This window comes from Thunnus maccoyii, chromosome 10 (genome assembly GCF_910596095.1).
Source record: "Thunnus maccoyii chromosome 10, fThuMac1.1, whole genome shotgun sequence".
In the NCBI taxonomy this organism is placed as follows: Eukaryota; Metazoa; Chordata; class Actinopteri; order Scombriformes; family Scombridae; genus Thunnus; species Thunnus maccoyii.
The window spans coordinates 11,540,717-11,566,492 of NC_056542.1; the positions used below are offsets into that span (position 1 = coordinate 11,540,717).

The window sequence follows — 25,776 nt, forward strand, 5'->3', positions numbered from 1 at the left end:
GTTCCCCTTGTGTCAATATACTGTATGTTTAACAAATCATTATTTTTTCCATTGTTGATTTAGACTTTTTGATTGTGTCGCATCACATAATCTGATGGTTCACAGATATCTGTGTAAAACTGGCACCCAATATGGTGTCATTTTTTGTGAAGTTGTGTCGCTTTTTAATACTGATATTTGTAACATATTCTTGATACAAAATAAATAGGTTTGAAATATGTATTTAGGTCTGCAAGCTAGTTCAGGCTACATTGAGCTGCTGCATTTACACATGGCAATCTATTTTCTGTGACCTAATGTATTCAACGCACCCTTAGTAAAAAGCAGCATAGCCAGATGTACGATAATTATCGTATTTGTACGATAATTTTGCCCTCTGTACAATCAGTAATGCCAAAAGTCATATAATGTACAATGATTTGATCATTTTGTGACACTTAGTAGGAATAATCAGTCGAGGCTATCTCATTTTAATTCATTTCCTGGCGAGATCAGGATAGTAAAATATGGATCCTACTTCTGTGTTTACGCATCTCTTCTCACGTGACGTCTTTCCAGCCAATCATGCTTGTGATGCTGAACGTGACTCACAAGAACGGCTGTTATTCTCCTGTGAAAATTTGTTCAAGAGATAGCTTACTGCTGCATTTATGTGAAAAAAGTAAAGAAAATGAGTTATTTATTTATTTATTGAGCAGCTATGCTTTTGTTTCCAATGTTGAAACATTTTCATTTGAGTTATTTGAGTGAGTCCCGAAAGACTAACCTTACCCCCTTCCACGCATCATATAACTACGTCAATAATTTTAAAAAAAAATTTTAACAATGTGACTAGATTTGTAGGCAGTGCCAAAAAGTCTCAATAAATACATGTTTTCTGAAATTACACATTTGCGCCTATTTGTTGTCTCGGTTATGATTCATGATAATCCCTCTTAAAATACGATAATTTTTTTAACCTTTCCCATCTGGCAACACTGATAAAAAGGCGGGCTATTTAAGCTCTCTGTGCCCTGCCCTCTGTTTGCTTGGCTGTGTTGCTGCTGCAGGAGCCAATGTAGAATTTCCAAAGGAAGCTAGCTTGCTAATAGTAAGATCATATCATTTCAGGACAGCGTTTTGAGGAAATAATTGTGAGACTCAGTTCATCTGCTGTGTGTCATATCAGCTGTGGGCCTAGCAGCAAACTGGAAGTTGGAGTTTGCTGTAGCTCCTGTCACAGTTTCAGAACATGACTCCTCTCAAAGAGCACTGACACACCTTTACTTCAGCCAGGTGAGAATTGCTTTGAGTTGATGCTTTGGCTGTGTTCTGCTGGGTTTGCCTCTGCCAAAGAGTTACTTGCTGTCAGTTAGGCTAACGTTAGCTGCTAATTGCTTCTCTTAAATGCTGCTGCCATCTTTGCCTCAGCATTAAATGTAATTGACTGTCCTGTAGTGACTGAGCTTACTTTTCTGTTGGTTATAGTTTGACTCTTTAAAGCCTGAACCACTTTCCTCTAACCTTACCAGATGGTTTATTGCTGAGACATCGGGTATCACTGCTTCTCTTCAACAAGGTAAGAATTTGCTTTTTGTACTAATATGCATTTTGTGAGATGACTTCTTGGCTCTGTGCTGTCTGTGTTTATGTGCTCGGCTACATGAGGCTGTCAACAGTGCTGGATGTTTTAATGCTCTTGCAGATCTGTTTGCATCTGATGGTTCCTAATTTCTGCTGTTATGGTGTTGCCATCTATCTATACATGTCCATAGTGGCTGGGTGTAGTTTTGTTTTATTTGTATTTTGGCATACGCACCATGAAACATGAATTTCTTTGAGTAATAATGTGACTCATGAGCTGAACTGATTTTGTGGCAAACTGTATTTTACCCTGTTATTGTTGTTGTTGTCCTGCGGGGTTTCCTTTTGACTCACTGCAAACATGTCTGGCTTTGTTCCTATGTTGCTGCTGTTGCTATGCTGCTAATTTTGTAACTCTATGGTAACTTTACTGCATATTCTTGGTCCTGTTGCTGCTGTTCATACAGCATTTCATAACATCTACATGTACCTGGGAGAAAACGTTGGGACTATGACAAACAAATGTACCCTTAAATAATAAAATCTGGACCCTTGTTTGTTAGTTTCTCTTGGTTTTACACATTTAGGCCTAGATTTTAGAACTGATGCTCCAAACTAACACCATGGACTTGACTTTGGACTCGCAATTTACACTTGAAATCTGACTTGAGTTTTGTAACTTGAGACTAACCTTGGGATTGACCAAAATTGCCTTGGTCACACCTTTGCAGTCAGAAAACGGAAACGTAATTGCATTTAACACTGCTGATCTGCTGTGATTTTATATCAGAGGATATCAAAGGAAAAACTGTTGTTATGAAGACTATGGGTGCAGTTTGAGCCCATACCTTTACTAAAATTCACAAAGAAGCTTGGTAGCTCTATACTGCTATGGCCCCATCTTGTAATTTATAGCGCAGTTTCACATTGTAATTTTGCCAAATACTACAGTAACCGTATCTCCTGAGTCTTTGTCAATCAGAACATAAGTTATTATGTCACCTGGTCTGACTGCAAAAATCTTGATAGACATTATTTAGTTTAACTAAATCATTACAATTACTAAAGACTATTTTTCTCTATCTTGCTAAAGATAAACACAAGATGGCACAAATCAATGTTTGGAGGAACGCTCCCTGAGCTGATGATGAGCCATAATCACATTTAGGCCACTGTGTTATCTGTCTGTTTCGACTTGTTCTTCTTCACTTGCACTCCTCTCACTCAAGCTGTTATCAGTCAAAGTCCTGACAGCGGCTCTCTGTTTCCAGGCCTTGTACGTGTCTTTGTCAGTCCACATCTCAGCATTCGGACAAGCCGCTATCGGCCAAGGGTGCTTCCCAGCCATTACTTCCACCTGTGTGACAACAGGCGGTCTTATCTGCTCTAGTGATGTGAGCCTAGCTGAGTTGCTGATTAATAGACATGGGGTCACGTCACCCCTCTCTCTCTGTCTCTCTCTCTTTCTGTCTCTCTTCCTCCATCTCATTCACCCTGTGTGTCACACACTGGGTGAATGAGATTGGAGCGGGAAAGCTGAACCAGAGAAAAAATTAAAATATTAATTAAAGTATTACAAGACCAAGGTCATTTGGAGGTGATAAATATTAAGCATGAATTAATGTTTTTAAAACTACATTCTCCTGGGAAATGATACACACATACACACACACACACACACACACACAGAGTCTTTTCCTCTGTTTTTAATTAAAAGCCTGAGTGACAACGTGGCCTATTTCTTCCATGGCTGTTTCAAATTGAGAGAGAGATAAGGCTTATATTTAGGAGGCCTTATCGAACTCATCTATTTACTGCTGGGTAATTTTTCTTTTCTCGCCTTACAAGAAAGTGCAGACAGAAAATCCTCCTTTATCCTATAGGGTTCAAGTCTCCAAAACAAAACTGTGTCTCTCTCCCCCTCCTCGATCCTGATGCCTTCTGCCCGTGCTACATGGAGTATGAAAGTGAGAAATGGAGACAATGGATTTCACTTGTGTCCTAACATGCTTTCCATCAAAGCTGTTAAATTGAGTCAATATCCTACCAGACCGATGAATGATTAACACGGCTGTTTTTGCAGTGTGTTCTGGTGTTCCGGTGTTTACTCCCCAGTAGGGCCAGGTCTGTTCTCTAAACATTGTCATCTCTTAGCCCAGATCCACACAGGACGCATAATGACAGACCAACATTAAAGCTTCTACGACACTGAAGAATCTGTTTCTCCTTGGTCTATTTTTGCTTCCCAGTAAGGAGTCACTTGATCCTACCTCCTTCCTGACAGTTCATCCACTGGATATCATTTTTGTCTGTCTGTAAGATTAGCATAAAAGCAAAAGGGAAATCATTTTACCCTGAGAAACCAACAGGAGATATGACAAGCTCTGAAACATTTATGCTTGGCTTTGATTTGTTTGGCCTGGTTTGTGTCTGGTTTGTCTCAAAGCAAGGCTTAATCAAAAGAGATGTACAACCCATATTACTTTTGAATATATTATGCAGTGCCGTGCGTACAGTGCCGTAGATGACTGAAGTGCATTTGTAAGCAGATGAGTTGCATTGTTTGTGGTTTCGACCTTGAGAAGGGCAACCTGTGATAATAAAGCACTTGTCAGAAAGCCAGCCTCTCTGTGAGTGGCTTTGTCTTGTTAATGCAAGATGTGTGCGTTGTCACCACTAACATTCTGTCTTCATTAACGCTGAACGGTTGCACAGACACACTAGGTCGATATGCAGGTAGCATGAGTATGGCTGACAGAGGAACTAAAACAACAAATTAAAATTTGAACATCTTCCTTTTACATTTAAGCAATGTCTTGCTCCATAAGATGATCTTTGACCTCATACTTAATAGACTGTTTGTTTGGGGCTGATGATTATCTGTTAACTCATACAACCATAGGTGATTGTAGCTAAGCAAAATATTTACTACATTTTCTTTTAGCCTGGTTCCTGATCTCTGAATTGCTACCCACATCACCAATTTTTTCTTCAGCAATTTATTTATATGACAATTCATTCTGATTATCATCCTATTTCCTCTTCACATTTGTAAACAATTTTGTGCCAGTAAGGTTGATTGTTTTCATTATCAATTAATCTGTCTATTATTTTCCCGATCAAAATAGTTGGAGATTAATATTCTCTCAACCAATCGATTCATCCACAAAATATTGCAACTCTAATATCTAGTAACACTGTACACATGGGATACATGTCTTATTTTTAAATGTTGTATGATTCCTAGGGTTGGGTTCTAGTAGTCAGTTTCATTTTGGATCCAGTTCCTGGTTGGCAAAATATCCAGATTCACTTACCACTACTACTACTAACAAATAAGTTTTTCTCCCTCTTTTTATTAACAGAAAACATACAAAATATTCAGGTAACACTTACAGTCTTCTCATTGTTAGCTGGCTCTGACCATCGCTGCTGCTAACCAAATGTCAATCATTGTTGTACTGTATGTCAGCTGTAACTAATTAATGCTAATTCCGTAATATGAATCTTTTGGCTGTTTGGTGAATGTGCTCTTTGGAAGCTGCTGTCTGTACTCAGCCAAGGAAATTGAAACTATGGAGCAAGTACCTCGTGAGAATAAGCTGTACAAGGTCAGTCGGCTACAGCTGTTGCTTCAATGTGTCAGATACATTTAAGCATTTAACATTTCATATATTTTTCAACTTGTCACATTTCAGATGGTAGCTGCAGGTTGTGAACATTAATCAGGCTGCCTTTCAAAATGGTTTTAGCCAACAAAAGCAGATTACAGATCCTTGAGTTTATTATATATATCTTTAGTTACTTGCAATGTTAAAAGTTGAACATGGGTACATTCGACAAGGAATTTGAAATTCAATTCAATAAGAGTTTGGTAAGAATTTGATAAAATAGTATTGAACCACAACTTTTATGATTCAGGCTTGAATTTGCATACATGACTTCTTAATGGACAGGACTCTATTGTAAAACAGTGTATCAGTGTAATTCAGTACCTAAAAACAAAAATAAATAATTCAAACAATAAATAAAAAATACTAAATAAAAAGTTATTACCTTGTGAAATCCTCTAAATTGTTCTATAATCCGGTGAGTCATTTCTCAGTTTACACACCACATCAAATCTGCAACTCTCCTCCTTCTGTGAATTAGAGATCTTTGCTCAGTTATAGTGCTGCCATACTGTAGCTTTGTGTCCTTGAGGTTCTATCCATTTCTCCTCCCTCTCTGCCTTTTCTCTGCACTGTCACCCCCCCACCCCCACCCTACCCCACCCCACAGTGGGAAGATTTTCTAATATCCATTACTTCCACCAGGGTCAGTGCAATCCCACTGGGTCCGCCAAAGACTTGGCAGGTGCCGATAAGGGCCTTGCTCCAGACACTGTAATAACTTAACAAATCCCTCCATGACCCAGAATCCCCTTCACCAGCATGGCATCCCACTATTTTCCATAAAGCCATTAAAATTTACCTGGTGTCATATTGGGAGAGGCGAGCGTGGGGTTGCAGTGCACTCCATGCCGTACACATCTCAAAGCTGTTGTGTTAATACAAAAAACCCCAAAGTAAACTATAAACAGAGGAAGGCGACATTGCGATTCAGCACCTGCTGTCAGTGTGCTGTTGGGAGAGAATAGGTTCATGGACTTTGGATAGCGTGTCAGTATATGTCTGATTCGACCAGGCGTAGTGGGCAGGCAGTTTAAGTCATGCTCTGTCTTTCATGCTTTAATTTTCTTTTATCCATTCCTTCACTCTTTTCTGCCTTCCACTCACACACAGTGGGTCATTTTGGCTGGGCCTCCTAGAGCTCTTATCCAATAATGATACCCGCTTCACTGGGTATCAGGCCACAGCTCCACCCATTTCCTTTCCTCCTCTTAACACCCAGCTTTCAACCTGCCAATCATGCTTTAGCTGCATTCAAGTGGCAATAGTGTTAATGATTCATTTCCCTTGTAATCCCCGCTCAGGCTGATAAGCTCATGACGGCTGCCGTTATTTGCGGCTGTTTGCCATTGTTTGCAGTGTTAAATTAAGCCTCAACGATCCATCCGTTGAGCCTCTGTGAGCAGAAGAAAAACCCATAGGCATGAGCTGCTCTAATAGATTAACTAGCCATACTGCACAAAGAAGGTGAAAACATCTGTGTCCGATATTGCTGCTGCTCATAGATACGAGTCTGTGGCTGAGATTGAGGTAGAAGAGTTAAGAGTCACAGTTAACCAACAATAATCATTTGATGAACTAATTAGGGGAAAATTCTTAGATTTCTATTTCGACCATAGTTCTAATTTATTCAACCTTAAGTCCAGGGTCATCTCAGACCTAAAGTCATCCAGAGGTTGCAAACAGACTTTTGCTTGTCTGACGTGAGAAGTGAGTCAAATTGAGTCTCTAGTATTCTAATCATCACACAGTGTCTGTCAGGGCAAGGTGAACAACGGCCCCCTCATAAAGACATCAGGCTAAACATCAGTGGAGCGCGCCGTGGGTAATAACAAGTTTCATGAAGCCGTAAATCTGCCTAATCTAATGATTTGGCTCACCTGCTGCACCACTTTGATGTGTCATGGTGCCTACTTGTCATTTCAAGGGGATATGTCTGCAAGATGTCAATGGCTTCTTAACTGGACAGATTTATTTTTGTGTATGACTGGATGTCTGACTGATTTAAATGTGCCCTGCAGAAAAATAGGGTTGAACAATCCTTGTTTTAGTTAACTGATGGTGAACCATGATAATTTTCTCGTGGCAGGCAAAGCATTTAAGCATATGACTGACTTTGATATCTGTAAAAGGACAGAAGATCCCATTCATGCCTTAAAGGTGCAGTGTGTAGAATTTAGTGGCATCTAGTGGTGGGGTTGTAAATTGCAACCACCTGAATACCCTTTCCAAATTTGTAGGAGAACAGTGGCCTCGAAACTTGCGAAAAACACAACAGGCCCTCTGTGGAGCCAGTGTTTGGTTTGTCCCTTCTTGGCTACTGCAGAAACATGGAAATGCAACATGGTGGGCTCCATGGAAGAGGACCCACTCCCTGTGTAGATATAGAGGGCTCATTCTAAGGTAACGAAAACACAAAGATTCTTATGTTCAGGTGATTATAAACTAATTAAAACATACTTATGAATAATATATTCCATTTCTGCCATATCCATTCTACTAGATGCCACTAAATTCTACACACTGCACTTTTAATTTAAGGCCAGTTGGCAAATAAGTTAGGGGATCCATTCAGTACTATCGGTTTCCACTGAAGTGCTGAAATGTCACCCTTTCCTAGAAAGGCCTTCAACTGCAATTTAGAAGACAATTGCTACCTTACAAAATTGTTCTCTGAAATATGACTCTATTGAGAATTTAGAGGGTAAGAACTGACCCTGGATCATGATGTGCTACTTTGTTCCAGTTCCTTTCACAAGACGTTGGGCATTTCCCCTAATTGAATGGACGCTGTCACAAGTTTCAAATAAATGACCGCAGTATGTCCCCAGCAATGTAGCCTAATGGCAGTTTGAGCAAACAGTTCCCGCCCATTGTCGAGGACACATTCCTCATTGGGTTCCTTCTGCTCTAAGAGCCTCCTTTAAAGGCAGCTTTGCTCCATCATAAAAGCTTGCAATTATGGGAGGCTGCCAAGTGTTTTGAAAGTCACCTTAGTTTCCTGCTGTTTGTGAGATGTGACAATATAAAAAAAAACCCTCATAGCTTCAATGCCTCTCTTTCATACACACATACAAACATAAACACACATACACACCAACATGTTGACAGAGATATAAGTGTACATTTTTTAGGTCTGCAATAACAATCACCAGCAGTTTTCCATGAATTAGTTAGTAGCACAAAGTTGGTGGGGAAATAATTTGTAGCTGGCATTTCAAAGAGCCCAGGTGTAATGAAAAAGCTTTTAAATTTAGATCAAAAGCTTTTAACAGTACCATTTGGCTGATCTCCATGTTTCCCCTCACATTTGGTGTCCTTATAAGTGATTTAAATGTAACTGTTAAGTCAGTGAAAGTAGGGAACTATTTTCTCTATACTTCTATACTCCCTCTCCTCCTTTGATGATTGCATTGCTCATATTCATGCCACAGAAATTATATTTAGTTTTCCTTTCAAAGCAGGAAAGAACCTGCATATTGATATGAATCAAATGTTTCAGTATAATCTGAAAGAGTTGCTCATACTGTGTGTGTGTGTGGTCAGTGGTGGCTGGTGACTCAAAAAATTAGGGAGGACAGGTGGGAAAACCGACATGGAATCTTACAACAAACCCCATCAAACTATATCACTGTCCCCCACCTGATGAAATCGGAGGAGTGGGGGGCAGTTTTGTACGCCAATAAAACGATTTGCTTTCAAAAACAAAAACCCCTGAGTGGTGAAAAGGCTGCTTCTTTAAATACATTTAGAATATACATATTGTTTCGAAACAAAGAAGTGCTCATTTTAGCTGTGGAGTGGTTCAGGATGTGTCATTTTACCAACAAAGTGAAATTCAAATTTATAGTATTGTTCTATTGTGATGGTTCTAAAGTGTAGGTTCACATCAGAAAGTATTAATTCATGTATCAAATACATGACTTACTGAGTCTTATCTATATGCACCACATACAAAATATAGTCTACAAAGATGACATCTTAACACTTATTATACTTTTAGCTTATTACTCAATACACAGCTCAGCTTAAAAATGAACTGAGGAAAATGTCACAACAAGCAGCCAAATCTCCTGCACACTCATTCACAAATCACACAACATCAACAGGTGACTGAACAACCACTCAATTAAAAACAGGATCAATTCCAAAAGAATGAGTGAGTCCAGACAGCTCACTGTAACTTCAACAAGCAAACTACCTACAGCGCATTGTATGATCTCTGCTGCATTCTTGTCAAGGAGATAAATTCACACAACAGCCACAGAGACATTTAACCATCAGAGATGAGACAGAGAGAGAGAAGCTGTATCTGACTCACGTTATCTGATGTCTTCTTCTTTCTATCATGGAGATGAAGTATCCATGTCATGGCTGTTGGTCATCTTGTTTGTTAGTTAACAGAACTTTGTGGCTGCTGGCTAACCAGTATGATATCATTAGCAACAATGACAAACACGCCAACTATCCTGGTTGTTTCTCCGGTTGCTTCTCTCTCCAGCCTCCCTGACGGCATCCTGCCACCGCTGCACTACCCAGTCCAAATCCATTCTCCTGTTAGCTTAAGAGTCCTTAACAGTCCTTCCATGGATGTATAAAGATTCCTTCAGGCTGCTACAACAAGCTAACTGTTGCGTTGGCTAACACAAGGAGCTATCTACTGCTCGTTATCTACTGCTGTTACTCTGCCTTACAGTGGAGACAATTGAAGATGAAATCTGGAAGCTGTCATTGGACCAACACAATGTCAATATTGCATTCTGGTTGTTGATTGGTTAGGAAGGACGTCCTCCCTTGGAGCGTCATTTTACGTGTCTTGGCCAATCATATATTAGCAAGAAAAAAAGTACATTAAATTGATGTAAGAGATCCCACCCTGAGGAGGACAGTGGGAGCCCGTCCTCCTCAAGTGGCAACCTCTGGGGCTATAAAATGAAGCCAATGCGGAAGTGCGAAAAACTGCAGTTCCTTGAATGGCCACTTGAGGCTGGCCCCAAAAGCGAGTCATTACCCATAGACCCCCATGTTAAAATGCCCAACTTTACAGCAGAAATAAACATGTTTACAGCCTGGTACAACAAACAGTTTTGGCTTATAGCCAAAACCATTAAAGTTTGGACACACCTTCCCATTCACCTGAATGAGAAAGTGTGTCCAAACTTTTGACTGTATTTAATTTAATTTGGGCAACTGACCTTCATGCTACTCTCATTTAGCTTTTCTCTAGCCCACACTAAACAGATGGCTTGACCTCCTTCAAATGATGAGGCCACTTGTATTTTTGGGTCTGACTTGAAGAAATGTGTCTTGCCATTCTGGGAGTGTGTTGTGCTAGGTAATCTGCGCCTGGAGATATGTCAAAATTAGAATGCACCAACAGCGACCCATATTACCTCTGATTCAGTCTAAAGGCTGGAGGGCTTTCTACTGTTCCAGCCTCACCACATTACAACTGTCACATCACTGTGGTCAGCATGTAGGTCTCCTCATCTTGTTGCCATCGCTGCTCTGGAGCTTATCATTCTGTTCTTGAGTATTTAAATGAAAATATGCACCTACAGAGTGTTGTGATTACAGTTTTTGGTAAAGTCTCTTTCCCGCAAGCTTCCTTGTGCCACAATGCCCTACAAAGACTGAGGAATCTTAGAAAGACGAATTGACTTCAGCTTATTGTAACAAGAGGTTTAAGGATAGAAAAAAATGAGTTACCCCCCTTTTTCAAAATGCAACATGCCTTGTGGCTGTGTTGTGTTTTGGTCTATCTATTGTTGGTGGAGAAATAGCTGTTTATCCCTTTTCTATGGTGGCTTTCTTTCTGTATGATTGTTTATTGTCAATGCAACGTGGTTGTTCAATACAGAAGCAGCTGTTGTGTATTGGAGCTATTTCGACGTCATATTACTTCCTCTATGTGTGGCTAGTTATTCACTGAAGTAAGGAAAACATCACAACAACATGGGCTAGAGCTGGGCAATATAAGCAATATAAACACTGATCGTGATAGAAAATGTAATTGATTAAAAACTTAAGTATACTGTCAATAGTTACATTGCTCAACTGCATACTAATAAATCAATCCCAACACTGACACAATGTTGTTTCTACCGAATCATATATTTAGGAGCCCACTTTCCAAAATGGGCACAGCAGGTTTGGTTGACTTGCTAAACACACCAGACACGCAACAACTGAATAGTTAGATGAAAGAGACAAGCATTCCCTTTTAAGGAAACATTTTTGTGCGGACACAGAGAGTGACATCTTAATTGTCACAGAAATCTTAAGTGTAAAAGCAGGTGTGGATAAATGAGGTGGATGGTGGTTTGTGCTGTGTGTGTACGTAGAGAACAATGTTATTTGTTTAGCTCAGAGAACGGCTTGTTTTGCTGAAAATTGTGTTGTAGCTTGTTGTCTACCTTACTACAATAAGAAAGAGGTGTTGTTTGTGTTTTAACAGTGTTTCGCCAATAAGTTATTGATCTGGGAAGTTTGAACCTGGCAATATATTTAAAACTTCACCGAAGTGTGTAACATATCCTAAAAACTGTAGTTTTTCTGTCAACAACGCATTACTTCTTTACACAACTCGTTGGGAAGGCCAAATGTTGCCACACCAGTGACTTCAGGAAAGCAGGAGGTAAGTAAGCTATGCTGCTGATACTTATGGTTTTCCCCCAGAACAACCTCTTTACATGATGAACACAATATAAAGACACAACTCGTATACATTTTCAGAGTTTTTAATTCCTCAATGTACTGTAGTAAAATAAACTGAAACTGAGTGAAAAAGTAAATGTACTGTAAAAATATGCAACTGACAAAGAACATAGAATACAGTAAAAACCATTTCAATGTGTGTACTGATAGGAACCAATGAACAACAAAAACCATTAAGAAATAAATCACATTTATTCTGCCTCAGGTCTTCGTGTCAATCCATCCATTATTCCAAAACAAGTGAACTGACCCACGGCCCTTTATCTATCTATCCTGAGATTCTGATTGGTGTGTGAACAATTTTGACTCTTAGTATTTCCACCTGGGGAATTGTGTGTTAATTGGGTTCCAGCTGTGATGACTTGAGTTAATGATATTGAATGCCAGTGCTTTCTAAATGAGCACATGAGTGAAAACAGGGGACTAGTGTTTTATAGTTTTGGGAAATGGGTCTGTCTTTGGGTAGATGGCGTCATGGTTTGGGGTGTTTTAGTTAATAGGCCCAGTGTGTAAGCGATTGAGAAAAACTAATACATCACACATGCTGTTGCTTTTGTAATGGCAAATGACATGGTGGTACAATCTGGACATTCTTCACTAGATGCCAGCCTTCTGTTTTTTGTCTTTGTGGAAGCCATCTTCTGCAGAATATTATGAATTGCAATTAGTGGTGTTCAGTCACAAAGTACAGTAAATAATGACTCTTTTAATCCTTCCACATATGACACAGTAAAGTAGACGGTGGTGATAAAGTGATATCATGCAGAAAAAGAGCTGTTACAACGGGAATATGAGACTAATAACTTCCTGGCACCCTCATCAACACACTTCTGCTCTCTTTTGTCTGTTTATATTAGATTGTCCATCACTTTACAGCTGTTAGCTCAGACTGGCTTCCTACCGCACTTTCTGTTGTAGCTTCTAGGAGCGCTCGTTTTGTTTCCTGTTTAAACAATGTATCCCTGTATGATACACGGAGACAGTTGCTACTGTTAACAAGGAGCGACCGACAAACTACCACCCACTCCTGCCATGCGGAGGTTTAAAACAACTGAACCCTCTGTGCTGAAGCTAGCAGGCAGACTGGAGCCCTTTCATGAGACAGATGAATGAATCAGTTCAGAGGATGATATATGACATTAATTGACATGTGCCCCATCAAATAATAATGTGTTTGACAAAAGACAACAAAGTAAGTAGTTAGCAAAAACTCTTCAGTGAAGCTAAAGTTTTTTAAAATTGACATTAGTATTGTTTTAACCATCCAGTTTATCTGCTGCTGCTGCTGCTTTACGTGACAGTAATGTTAATGTAGCTTGATAGTTTGGATAGCTTGACTACTGATGCATTTCCACTGTCTGTTGTTTGTCCACAATTACTGTAATTAACACAATACAAGTTAAATTTCTGCTTCATGCTCTGTCAGATTTTTAAAAGGAAAGCTCTTTACATTTCCAGAGTGAGTGAAGGAATCAGGAGAGAGAAGACAGAAGTGAGGAAGAATTGCAGGATGTAATGGTGTTGAGAGAAGAACAAGGAGAAAGTAAAGAAGATGCAACTGATTCAAGATTTAAAGAAAAAGTTTAAGGAGGAAATAGAGACACATAGAAGCAGGTATCAGGTGATGGAGAGACATGAACAAATTCAAGGCCGGAAAACTGGTAAGGAACTTAGAGCTGTATATAGATGAATTACTGTTCTGTGACTATTTTTAAAGGCACAATCTGTTATCCAAATGTAAACTACTGGCATCCCCACTAACAAAAGTCAAAGCACAAGATTGAAACCTGCTATAAAAGGACTTATAGATACTAATATTACACAACTCTATTAACATGATGTTTTCTTAAGCTGTTAATATGCCGTTGACCTCAGTAACTGTACCTTAACAAAATAGGTGATACTTCAGCAAAAAAAAATAATCTCTGTGTAAATATTTAAGCTAAGTACTTATTCAGTGACGTCTCCATTTTAGAACAATTAAAAATCCAACATCCAATAAGATATTTCAGTCAAAACATGTTCTGACATACAGCAAATGATGTTCAAGGACTTATAAATATTTTTCAACTGTGTTGCTTGGAGCTGTTAAATATAGATCCCAGAATGTTTTCTTACTTTTGCAGAAACAAAGATCTAAATTAATAAATTATGAAATGGCAGCTATGTGCTGCTTGTGCCCAACTTGTGCAGTTTCTAAGATAAGACTTTATAGCTGTGTGGTTTTGTCTAACTTTCTCTTGCACTACATTTGAACTCTGCCTCTCCATTATTTTTAGCCATATCTTATAGTCTTTAAAGATTCTACCCTTTCTGTCCCAGTTGCTGTATGCCTTTTTAGGTTGTTTTTTTTTTTTTTTTTAATTTCTTTGTAATTATGGGATTTGAAGAACTACATGTTATGCTCTGGATCAGAGAGATTGTCACCATATCAAAAGCATATTCTTTGTTTAGAAATGATATGTATATGCTAAATGTCTTCAAAGGAGCAGCCTTTTCACCACTCAGGGGTTTTTGTTTTTGAAAGCAAATTGTTTTGTATGCCATTCAATCCAACATTATACGCTGAGTCCTTCAGACAAAAATACTTGAAGCCTTGGGCTAATCCTGCCATTCATTTACCCTTACAATAAGAAAACCTTGGTCCTCACAGTTTATGATCTATACTGTGGCCATTATGGTTCTCAGCTCTGAGTGTGCCTCGTCCAGCCTGCAGAGAATGTTGCCTTTGGCTCTGTGATGCTTAATAAGTACCAACAGAACATACACACAAACACAAACAAACAATAGAGAGCGACTCATAGTCCCCCTCCGATTTCTTTGGGTGGGGGACAATCATATAGTATGATGTGGTTTGTTGTAAGAATCCAGGTTGCATTCTGTTTGAATATGGGTTGCTATAATCCAACAGGTTATGCTGTAAATTATGTTGGTGTATGGTATTTTGGTATTTTTTTTGTTCCATGTGCCCCTTTTTAATTTTAAGCACCTGCCCCTCTAAAGGTCTCTGCAAGGCCCCACTGTCACCCCTTGTTCTTCTTTCTCCATTTCTTCTTCGTCGCACTACTTTGTCTCCTTCTCTCCTCTTCTTCCAGGCTTCACTTTTCCCCTTGCCTTAACCCCCGAGGATACCGACTCCAGTGAAGGTGGAGGACCTGGAGGACACTGATAAGGCCTTTCCTTTAAACCTCAGCTCCACAGGCTGAGTGTGCAAAGAGAGGAATGGAGCAGAGTGCACTGCACCACACAACCATGTGGCCATATCAGAGATCGAGCCAAGAATTTTGTGTTTTGCTATAGCCACAGGGGCAGCCTTGAGCCCTGGGTAGACAATATAAAATAAAAACAGAGTCATGTCAAATCAGAGTAACATTAAGTGGTACAGTTTGTTCGCCGTGCTGTAATCTGGAGGATTGGTTAAATGTTTGGATACTGTTTAGATTGCACATTAAAGGCACGCAACTTCTTGTGAGCAATAATGAGAAATTTAGTTAAAATTACTCCTAATCTCTATCAATTTAGCCCAAACAAAATTAGATAACAGCTCTTTTAGTGGAGGGAAAAATAAAATGAAATGAGGCAGTGTTCTTAAGCCGTCAGCTGCCACACAGGTAATTTATTTTATCGTGACCATCTCTTTGCAGGTACTTCTGTAAGCTATAAGCCGTTCGCCACAACAGCTGTCATGGCTGTAATCTCCATGGTTGGAGATGGACAGATATCATCTCCAAACTAGCTTTTCATTCCACTCTGTACCTCCCAGGCTGGCGGGAGCAGCCTCTGTCTGTTTCCAGAGTAAATGGGGAAAATGAGTCACCCAGAAACTCATAATGATGTGTGTGTGTGTGTGTGTGTGTGTGTGTGTGTGTGTAGTATATCAAAACCACAAAAAGCTTCACATTAAATGAAAATATTCACACAAAATGTCACTAAATATTTGTATGTATTAATATTTCCTCCAGAACATCATCTTAATGTAAATTTTTAGAATTTATGCAGTCTTTTACAAAATAGACAGAGTGATATTGCTCACATATCACAGTAACCCACTATCTACTCTCACAGGCAATGCCGTGCAAATCCTACATCATCAGTGCCTTCTATTGCAGTATCAACAGTGAAAAATGTGTGCTCGACTTTGCCTCCCAGTGGTCCCAGTGTTATTATTACTAAACTTGTGCAGCAGATTATTATAAGAATGGGGAGCTTTTATTTGCCATCTCTCCTTTATAGCTGAGTTTAATGATATTCTGTCAGATAGAAGTGAAAAATTAACAGTTTATTAAACCACCAAGCTTCAGTGCAGAGTGCAAACAACCCTACTAATGCCTGTGGTAATGGTTATAAAAAACATAAGATCCAGCAGGGAGAGAAAACATACATTCGTGCATATCAGGACTTGCTGAGAGGCATCTCACTGCAAAAAAAGGGAAAACAATATAAATCTTTGATGTTGGGTGGGCAGAATGACCTTTTTTTTCCTACTTGGAATGAAGATGTGCATGTCTAAATGTCTGCTGGCAATAACGCACATTATGTTTGTCAAAGTCAAAACCTTGCACTTTTTTATGAAATACCTCCAATGAGAGTGAGCTAATTTTATGCCAAATCACTATGCAGAAATTCCTGTGCCTGGACTTATAACAGGGCTAAAATGGAAGATTCTTGCCACTGTTATATTTGGAGACCTTGGAGATTACCTTGGAGTGTGGTAAATGGAGAGTGCAGTGATATAGCTGACATTTTTTATATGTATAGACCATAACGGAAACATTTTTAATCAGTTATTCAATTCCTTTCTCAGACAGAAATATAGAAAGAAAAAATCCTTTCAGGTAGAAGGCATTTACCACTTAACATGACAATTGTTTTTTACAGTCTTGATTAAAATGCCATTATCAGGCTATAAACAGGCTGTAAACATATAACGCACACTATAGGCTAACACTTAGATGTTTAAAAAAAGTTCTAGTCATTATTATTTTCCCCCAAAATGAATATTTGTAGCATTTTGCAGTTACAAACTAAAGCTCCATCAAGTTTAATCTTGTTGAAAATGTTGGATTTGTAATTACATATTAGTCGTGTTTCTGGTTTTGCCATCAGCTCATAGAAATATCACCAAAAACTTGGCAGTGCCAACCCACTGTCTCTTAAACTTAATTTGTTTCATCTTTATTTCCTGGTTCCAACAAGCGATTCTCAACAGTCACAAACTGTTATGTCACAAACCTCCCTGGGTGGTGCCTTTCATGTGTGACTGACAAGTTCACTGTTTAGCAGCTAGAATGCCAATTTGCCAACAGCCTAAATGAAATCTGGTTATTTAAAAAATAATAATAATTATGTAACTTCAAATGCTTAGCACAGTACATAAAATGACAAACTTAATAAATTTGAAAAAGGCATCAAGTTTACTACAACTTCAAGAAAACAAGTTATACAAAAACTTTTACACTATAAACTGAGTTTTTCTTATGTATACTTAAAAATGTTCTTTAAAATTTCCATAAAAGTAAAACATATCCATTTGTATACAGCAAAAGCTTGTTTGCAGGTAACACACAATCACCCACATTTTCTTTTTTTCTTTAAGGAGATTGATTGATCAAACTGTCACTGATGTAGATAAAAAGCCTGCCAGATTCCTCTAAGGGCTTTGACTTGTTAAGTATCTTAAAACATACCTGTATAATCTTCACACATCTAGTGGTGAAAGACCAGTTAAGGCCTTTTTACCAGTTATACTGGTTAATTCAATTCAAATGGCTGATCAAATGTCTCATACAGCTCCTCACAACAGAACTAACAAGAGTAACATTAAAAATCAGGCTCAACACATTCCTGCAGAGATGAATTGCATTAATAAAGGTCTAACCAGGAGCTAGGTGTTCATCAGTAGGAGATCCACTGAATGTTAATGTCATTTACTTTTATGAACAGAATCGAGTAAATCAGGCTATTTATGCTAATTAGAGCAGTCTGATGGCACCCAATTTAATCACTTTCCAAAGACACTTAATGTCAGTGAAAAGTTGCTTGTATTTGTATCATCTATTTATTTTTCTATCTATCAAATTGATTTGATTTATCGATTGGGACAGTGTGCAGTTTTAAACATTAAAGATGCACTGCACCGGAGTTAGCTCGAAGCTAATTTGCATCCGTAGTCCCCCAAAACATACAACAACACAACAACAAACAGTACAAATCAAAAAAACAAAAAAACCCAACAAAAACAAACAACATATCATACAAAATACAAAGATACACACAACAGCACATCACATACACCCACAATGTCAATTAAAAAAATAATAATGTAAATTAATGTTTTTGCAGGTCTATACTTATTGCACATCTATATTGTTCTTTAATTGGAAATAAGATAACAACTAGCCATGTCATTCATTGCTGATATCAAGTTTCTGCCTGGTTACATGTAGCAAATTTACACTCAGCTTAATTTTGAAATACTCATGGGTGTTTTCCAGTAGTGGACTAGAATCATGTGGGTGTGTTATACACAACATGAGCCTGAATTAACGTGCTTTCTGGCAGTAGTTTGTGTGTTGCCCACACTGACTTGGCACTGACTGTAGACTCTCTTTGTGTCTTTGTGCTGGTTTTGCCTTCCTGTAGCACTGTATCTTCAAGAAACTCTTGCCAGGAACTCATTTGCCCTTTCAAACTTACAGTTTTGTATATCTAAGTCCTCTATTGCTTTTTTAGCCATGCCAAGCGGCATGGCTCTGGAGATGGCAATGTTTGTCGGTCTGTTTGTCTGTTTGTCGACCACTTTAGTCCAGACTGAAAAATATTGCTATGAAACGTGGTCCAGATATCCATGGTACCTAGGGTATTAATCCTAATGACTCAGTATCACACCAAATTGTGTAATACACCTGCCGATCCACTAGACCAGTGGTTCTCAACCTATCTTGGGCCAGTGCCCCCCTATCCATTATCCAGGTCCCTCACTGCCCCCCATTAATTAAAATGTAGGCTAACTGTCTTCCCTGAATATTAATGTTGATCATTATTCTGTGTTATATCATTAAAAAAGCATGTCATTGAATGCTGAATAACAGATTTGATTTAACTGGACAGTTGGAATATCATTATCATTAGTTTCCCAGGGAGCAAAAAAGCCATGTGGATAGAAATTATGTTTGAATGTTGAACAAATGCAACGGTTAAAAATTTCAAGTCATTCAAACCTTAATTAGGCCTCATTTTTGATCACGAACAGCAGCCAATCAGAAAGCAGTAATTTGGTGCTCGTGCCAAACAAGAAGCATTCATATTAATTGTTCCAACGGAAAACAAGAGCAGTCTACTAAGGAAAAAGTCTGAGGCTGAAGGATACAGTATGTGTCCGTAGCTAAGTATTCAGTAGAATACTGGCAGCTTTTTTTGTTGTTCTGCGCCATTTTATGATGCTATCCAGTTGATTAAATAATAATGCTAACATGCTAAACTAAAACGGTGAACAACACTGTTTTACCTGCCTAACCCAAGCCCCCAGGATGTGTTCTGGGCTGTGGAGCTAATTTGACTTAGTGGCCATCAGGAAAAGGAGCAACTGTAAAACAGTGATCAGAATTTGATCCATTCGGTCCGATAACATTTGGAAAGGCAAGTAGAGCCGTGAGATTAAATGATTTTATCCCCATTCAAGTGACTGGAGAGCCAAAGCATGGGCCCAACAATCGGGAAACGTTAGCAACATCCGGGTAATTTCTTTAAAGTGGGAAGCTGATTTTTTTTGGCTTCATGCGCCACTGAGCAACTTTCATAGGAATGAACGGGACACCATCTTTTAGTCCTGTATCCAGTTCTCCTTAATACATCCATGGCCATCATGCTAGCATTGTCATTGTGAGCATGTTAGCATGTTGACATTAACATACAGCTTAAAGTGCCGCTGTGCCTCACAGAGCAGCTTATATGGCTGTAGACACTGGGGGGGGCTTTACCTGTCTGAGTTATTGTTTTCCATTAACTGTGAGCTTGTGAAGCCCTTTATGATTAAAGGTATACATAACTTCAATTTTACATGCAGGCATATGTACAGTATAATAGCTGCTGCTGTATGTCACTGCAATGATTGTATTTGTTTGAGTGTAAAGAGTAAGCATGTATGATGGTTTAAATGCTGTTTAAGATGCTTTTTAAAGAAAACATTTGAACAAATTGAGTAAAACCTCAGTACAAAAATATGTATCTGTGGTCTTCAAAAACCTGTATCGATGATTCTATGGATGAGACTTTTACCCATGCCTATTTCTTTATTCTAAATTTCTCCCATTATCAATTCACATCTCATTCCTGACACCTTTTTCAATACAAATCTTCTACAAATTTTCCTTTGAACAAATAAATTGATAACCTCAGTGACTTGTAGGATTTTTCTCTTTTTTCTTGTTCCTCACCTGTGAGGTCAGAGGTCAAAGGTGAGCATCACCTACGGAACAACAGCACTGGAGCTGGGAGAGATTAAGGTCTTGCTTAAGATGTTTGACAACTAAGGCCATGATCCTATGTCACAGAGTTGAATTATTTTCTAAGATCTTGGTTTCCATACTGCCCCACTGCAACGCTGGCAGTAAAACAACTAATGATAAAGCCTCTAAATGTTTAACCTTTGAATCAGCATGTTTTATGATGTCATAATTTTATTACAACTTGAATAAAAATGAGGAAACTCCTGCACGCTGTCTTGCTGGAATGTTTATTAGTTTACAAAGTTTCGGACTCTTTGACCTTCATCACATTTATATTAAGAAGAAAGCTGAACAGGCCAAAATGTTGTAAACTAATAAATATTCCAATAGTGAGTGAGACAGTGTGCCTTAGTTTTCTCTTTTTTTATTCAGGTTGTGCTTTCCTCAGATGCACATGTCGCATATTCAGGATGGATATGCAGAGACTTTTTCAATTCAATAATTTTATTACAAAAATGTAGCATCTATACTTGGCAACTGCTGTTGGAAGTTCAATTTTGGCACCACACCAATAAAAACAGTGATACAAGTAGTTTATTAGAATACAAATGATTTTAGAATAATATTTCTATTTGCCATAGTTCAGTACTGCAAAATTTACATAAAAGTCTTAGCATCTGTAAGCAAAACTGAGCTGGTTTACTACATGTATTGATTTTCCATGTTTATGATAGCAGCAATACCTATAGCAGTGACACAAAAGGGGAACCAGCAGCTAGCGCCGAACAACAATGTACTTTATATGACAATGTAGGTCGCTGTGATTAAGTTTCCAACTAACAACTGTCAAAAGGGTAAATCAATAGGTAATTTTGGGGCCAGGCAAGAGTGGTTGGAGTCAATATCCTGAATCAAGCAACCCACTGGAAAGTCCTGAGGGAGCCTGGTAAAAGGATTACCCTCTGCTACCCTTAAGTTCTCACTCCATAATTGTCTTTGAGCAGTGATGAACATCACAGGCACGACCATGTCTTCTGCCCACACTTTCACCGAATAGGAGATAGAAAATCAATATATATATCCAAGCTAACCCCCACCACACAACTACATTACATTTCCATTGTTACATTACACACAGAAACATATTTGAAAAGCCTAACATCCTGGAAATGATTCACAAATGTACCAAGGTTAATAGTGCCATTCATATTAGAGGACTAATCCCTATGATTTGAATGGAGGATAATCATGAGGCTAATCAGGACCTTTCCTATAAGCTTTTTGTTTGGTGATCTATGCTCTGCCTTTGCTCCCTGTAGAAAGGATTCCATCGAAGCATGATGTAATGCACAGACAGTAATATTCACTTTATTTCACAGAGGGCTATGAATAGGGACAGTGAATGAATCAAACCTAATGCGAGCATTATCCTTCAGACATTTGTGCTTATTGGTCTAATGCTTGTCAGTGGAGCCAGAGTGGAGGATGACATTTTTAATGTCTAGTTTTATTGTCTGTCCCTTCCCACTAATGTTCATATAGTTCAAACTCATGAGCAAGGGATGTGAGATATTTCCTATGCCTTTTATAATGTATTTAAGAATGTATTGCACTTGTACAACCTGATGAATAAACTGATAATTGAATACTGGCTTGTAGGAGCTCCTACAAATTTCATTCATCCTGTCCAGTGACACGGAGAGCACTATCTTGAAACAACAATCTAGACCTAACAATGCCCTGTCATTATTGTAAATAATCCTCTTTGACACAATGAACTGTGCTATCGTTGTGAAGGATTTATTCTCTTTTGTGTTTTTGCGAAACCCCAATGCTGAGATCTGTGACTTTTTGAAAGGAGAAACCGCAGAGGAAATTCAAGGTATAGATTGAAGGAGAGCCACTTGAAATGGGGTTGACTGACCCAGGATGGCAGTACACAACTAGCTTCAAATGAAAGAAATGAAAAGAAAGAGAAAAGCTTATTGGATGTATTGAATCATTTTACTTTGCAGCCAGCCAAGGGATTGGATGGGGTGCGTGATCGGACTCAGTACCAGGTCGAAATGTGTTATTAGATACACACTTGACCGCAGACATCTTGAAACACACATGAGCAAAGCCGTACACTGTTGAAAGCAGTTCTGTGAAAGACAGAGTGCTGCAGGAAAAGTTTGTCCAGTTTGACATATCTTTTTCAAAATAGGGTAACTTTTGTTCTGTTATCATGCAGTTTTAACTTCAATCATTATTTGATTTTCTAATATATTTGATGTTTGAATTTGGAAAATATATCAAGAACATAAACCTGCAGTGCTAACTGGAGACTGCCACTGACAAAAATGGCTTTAAATTCTGCTTTGTGAGTGTAAAACATAAACAAAATGCCGGCAGCTGCCATATTTCTATTCATAAAAGTTATACTTAACAGGAGATCTTAATGTTTTAATTCTATATTACACACAATGTAAATGTTTCAGGCTTCTCAGCTGGCACGTAGTTGCTCTAAATCGGAAAAACGTCTACAAGATTGATATGTTTGGATTTATAGAGTCAGTGTACTGTAACAACAATATTAATGGTGAACTAATTAATCAATTTGACTCTGCGAGGTTTGCAATAAACCACAAAAAAACTACTCTGTTAAAAAAACATGAGATATTTCTTCTGTGGTCTATTGTACTGTGCTGCTTTATCCTGAGTCACCAGAGCAGAAGCCTTTCACTTTTGTAGAGCCTTTTGCCGTGACAACATGGTGAAATACAGTTTCTTTTTTAAAAGACTGCTGAGCAATATGGCCTCTATTAAACCCGTAAGGTCTGTTTCATAGCCACCTACCTTCCATGTAAGCTTTGAAAACATGTGAGTGCCACTTCAGGGTCTCCACTAAACTGCAGGGTAAACAGCTACATGTATTCCCAGTTCCACAGTCCAGTTCTGTTTGCAGTTTACCACAGCAGCTGCTAGGGTTACACAACCATCCAATATAGCATTTGTAGCCAAAATTGTCGCTTTGGATCTCAAATGAGCATCAAGCAATGAAGCATTAGCCTTCAATACATCTTCAATGCAAATAATTAAATGTTTTGAACTTGGATGTAAGAAAGGCGTTATTGTTACACTTTCATCTATCATCAATATGTGAAGTATGACGCATTTCTGGGTGTGAGAAAGTTCTGTTTTTCCTACACTTTTCTTTTTTGTCTTTTTCTGCTTCTGTTTGTGATTTCTTACAGTCTCCAGAAAGCCTTTCAACAACCCTCAGAGAATGAAAGTGAACTCATGTCTTGTGGCTTTATGTTCTGGTCTGCTGAGGCTATGGTTGGTAGAAAAATTGACCTTTGCTGTGATGGAGTTTTCGCTGTATGATTTTTTGATCATAAACACAAAAATGGCAGCTACAGAGGAAGCCTTGCTCTTTGATTTGGAAGGGCGGCAAACCTTACGCTTACCATTGATGTTTTATTCGGAAGGAATGTTTCTGTTGAGCCACGCTGGAAACATCTCATGTGAGGTCACACTGTCTATTTTTAATGAGTTATTTTTGATGAAAAATATAACATTAAAACATTGGAGAGGGCACAGAATGCCAAGGAATATTGCCAATTATAAGGACCTAGCTTGGGGGGTGTTTTACTTTAATCAATTAATTTTGAAGATTATGGCGTTTTAATGATTTAATGTCAATTCTGATGGCAGTTTTAACTCTTAATTCATACAGTGTAAATATGTTCACCTACAGGTGCTTTATATTCACAACTACTTTTCTCCAATCCCTAAAAATAACAACCTGCTCAAGATTTAGAGGATCTGCACAGATGGCGGTGTACTATGCGAGCCACATGGGACAATTAGTATGTGAATTGATGATGATGCGGGCTCAGAACTAATTGGAGGCTGGTAAATGAATGTGATTTCTCCCTCTGTCTCAGTAGGCAGCAACATCAGGTAGCACTGTTCTATGTGTATGTCTATTTCCATAAACAGCCCTGGCAGCATGTAATGGGTTGATCATATGCAATGTGCAGCCAGTCTGCACCTCGGCCACCAGCACTAATCACACACACAGATTGCATTAACGTTGCGTTATGATCTTGTTTTGAAATAATTGAAGTGCATCAGTATCTCAATTTGCTGGCTATGAATCTTAGGATTTAGTATATGAGTCGAAGGAAGTGCGAGTGTGTGTTTTTTTAAAGAGAGCCTGATGTTTTGAGAAGACACAAAATTTTGGTTGTAAGCTTAATGATATCCTTTTTCTCCCCACTCAGGCCCTTCGCTGAATTTGAATAAACACTTCAAACTAGAGATGGAAAAGGTTAACAGGCTTGAGACAATTTGAACAGAGACACATTCATTTTCAGGCTACTATGTACACATAGCCACACAACTTTTAATTAATACACCAGTCTCTAAATCTCTTATATGAAATGTTCTGCTCTTTATGTGCACAGATGAAAAAATGTTTGCATGTGTTTATGTTTATCTCCCATTATGAAATACCAGTTAAAGGCACCAACGATGTGAATCAGGAGCTCCCACTGAGCAATATGGCTGCACTTAAATTGTCATTTCAATGTAATCTTTACCATCTGAACATTCCAAGATGTAGGTGAGGTCTAGTCTGGAAGTTTTTACCTCCATTGTGCTCAGATTGTTATTGGATCTTCAAATGGAGACGATGTCAAGAGTCAGATTAGATCAGAGCTCTACAGTCTGAATGACTGCGGCACACTAGCTCAGTTGTTTGCACTGTCGCCTCACAGTGAGAAGGTGCTTGGTGGCGTGGAGCCTGTGGAGTGTTCCCCATGTGTCCATGCTCCTCATTTCTTTCACCTCGAGACACTCATGTTAGGTGTTAGAAATGTGGTCGACTCAAAGCTGGAGGGACTCTGGCTGCGTAGTTTGAACAGATCAAATGCAGAGGACACATGGAATAATAAAGAATAATTTAAGAAAAAAAATGGAAGAAAATTGAGAATTTCAGAGTGAATTAATTTGATCCCCTGCCATCAGGAATTCACAAGTTGAATTTGCCCATATTTGTATCCACTTTGCCAAGTTTGCTGTAATTACTGATACAAAACACATTACTGGAAAGTCTTGTCGGCGGCAACCAATGATTGTTTTTGTCATCAATGAATCTGTTGTTTCTGCAATTGTGTGTGATGTCTTCAGATTGGGTGTTTTGTCAGACAACCCAAACTCAAAGATGTTCGTGTTAAAATTATTAAAAAGATATAAAAGTGAACAATGTTTGAATTTATTAAGCTGGAAGCAGTGACTGTTAGACATTTTTACTTAATAAACAATTAATCGATTATTGTTGATGATCAATTTTCTGTCAACTGACTAATCAATGGATCAATGAATTGTTT

At 38.5% G+C, this 25,776-nt stretch overlaps 1 long non-coding RNA gene across 1 annotated transcript; it reads left to right on the plus strand.

Annotated features, from left to right (window-relative positions):
- The first annotated feature begins 988 nt into the window (after positions 1 to 988).
- Positions 989 to 15,317, plus strand: LOC121905504. The gene is made up of 3 exons (XR_006098426.1): positions 989 to 1,275; positions 1,512 to 1,558; positions 15,047 to 15,317. It is a non-coding gene; the product is annotated as an uncharacterized LOC121905504 (long non-coding RNA).
- Positions 15,318 to 25,776: the final 10,459 nt, after the last annotated feature.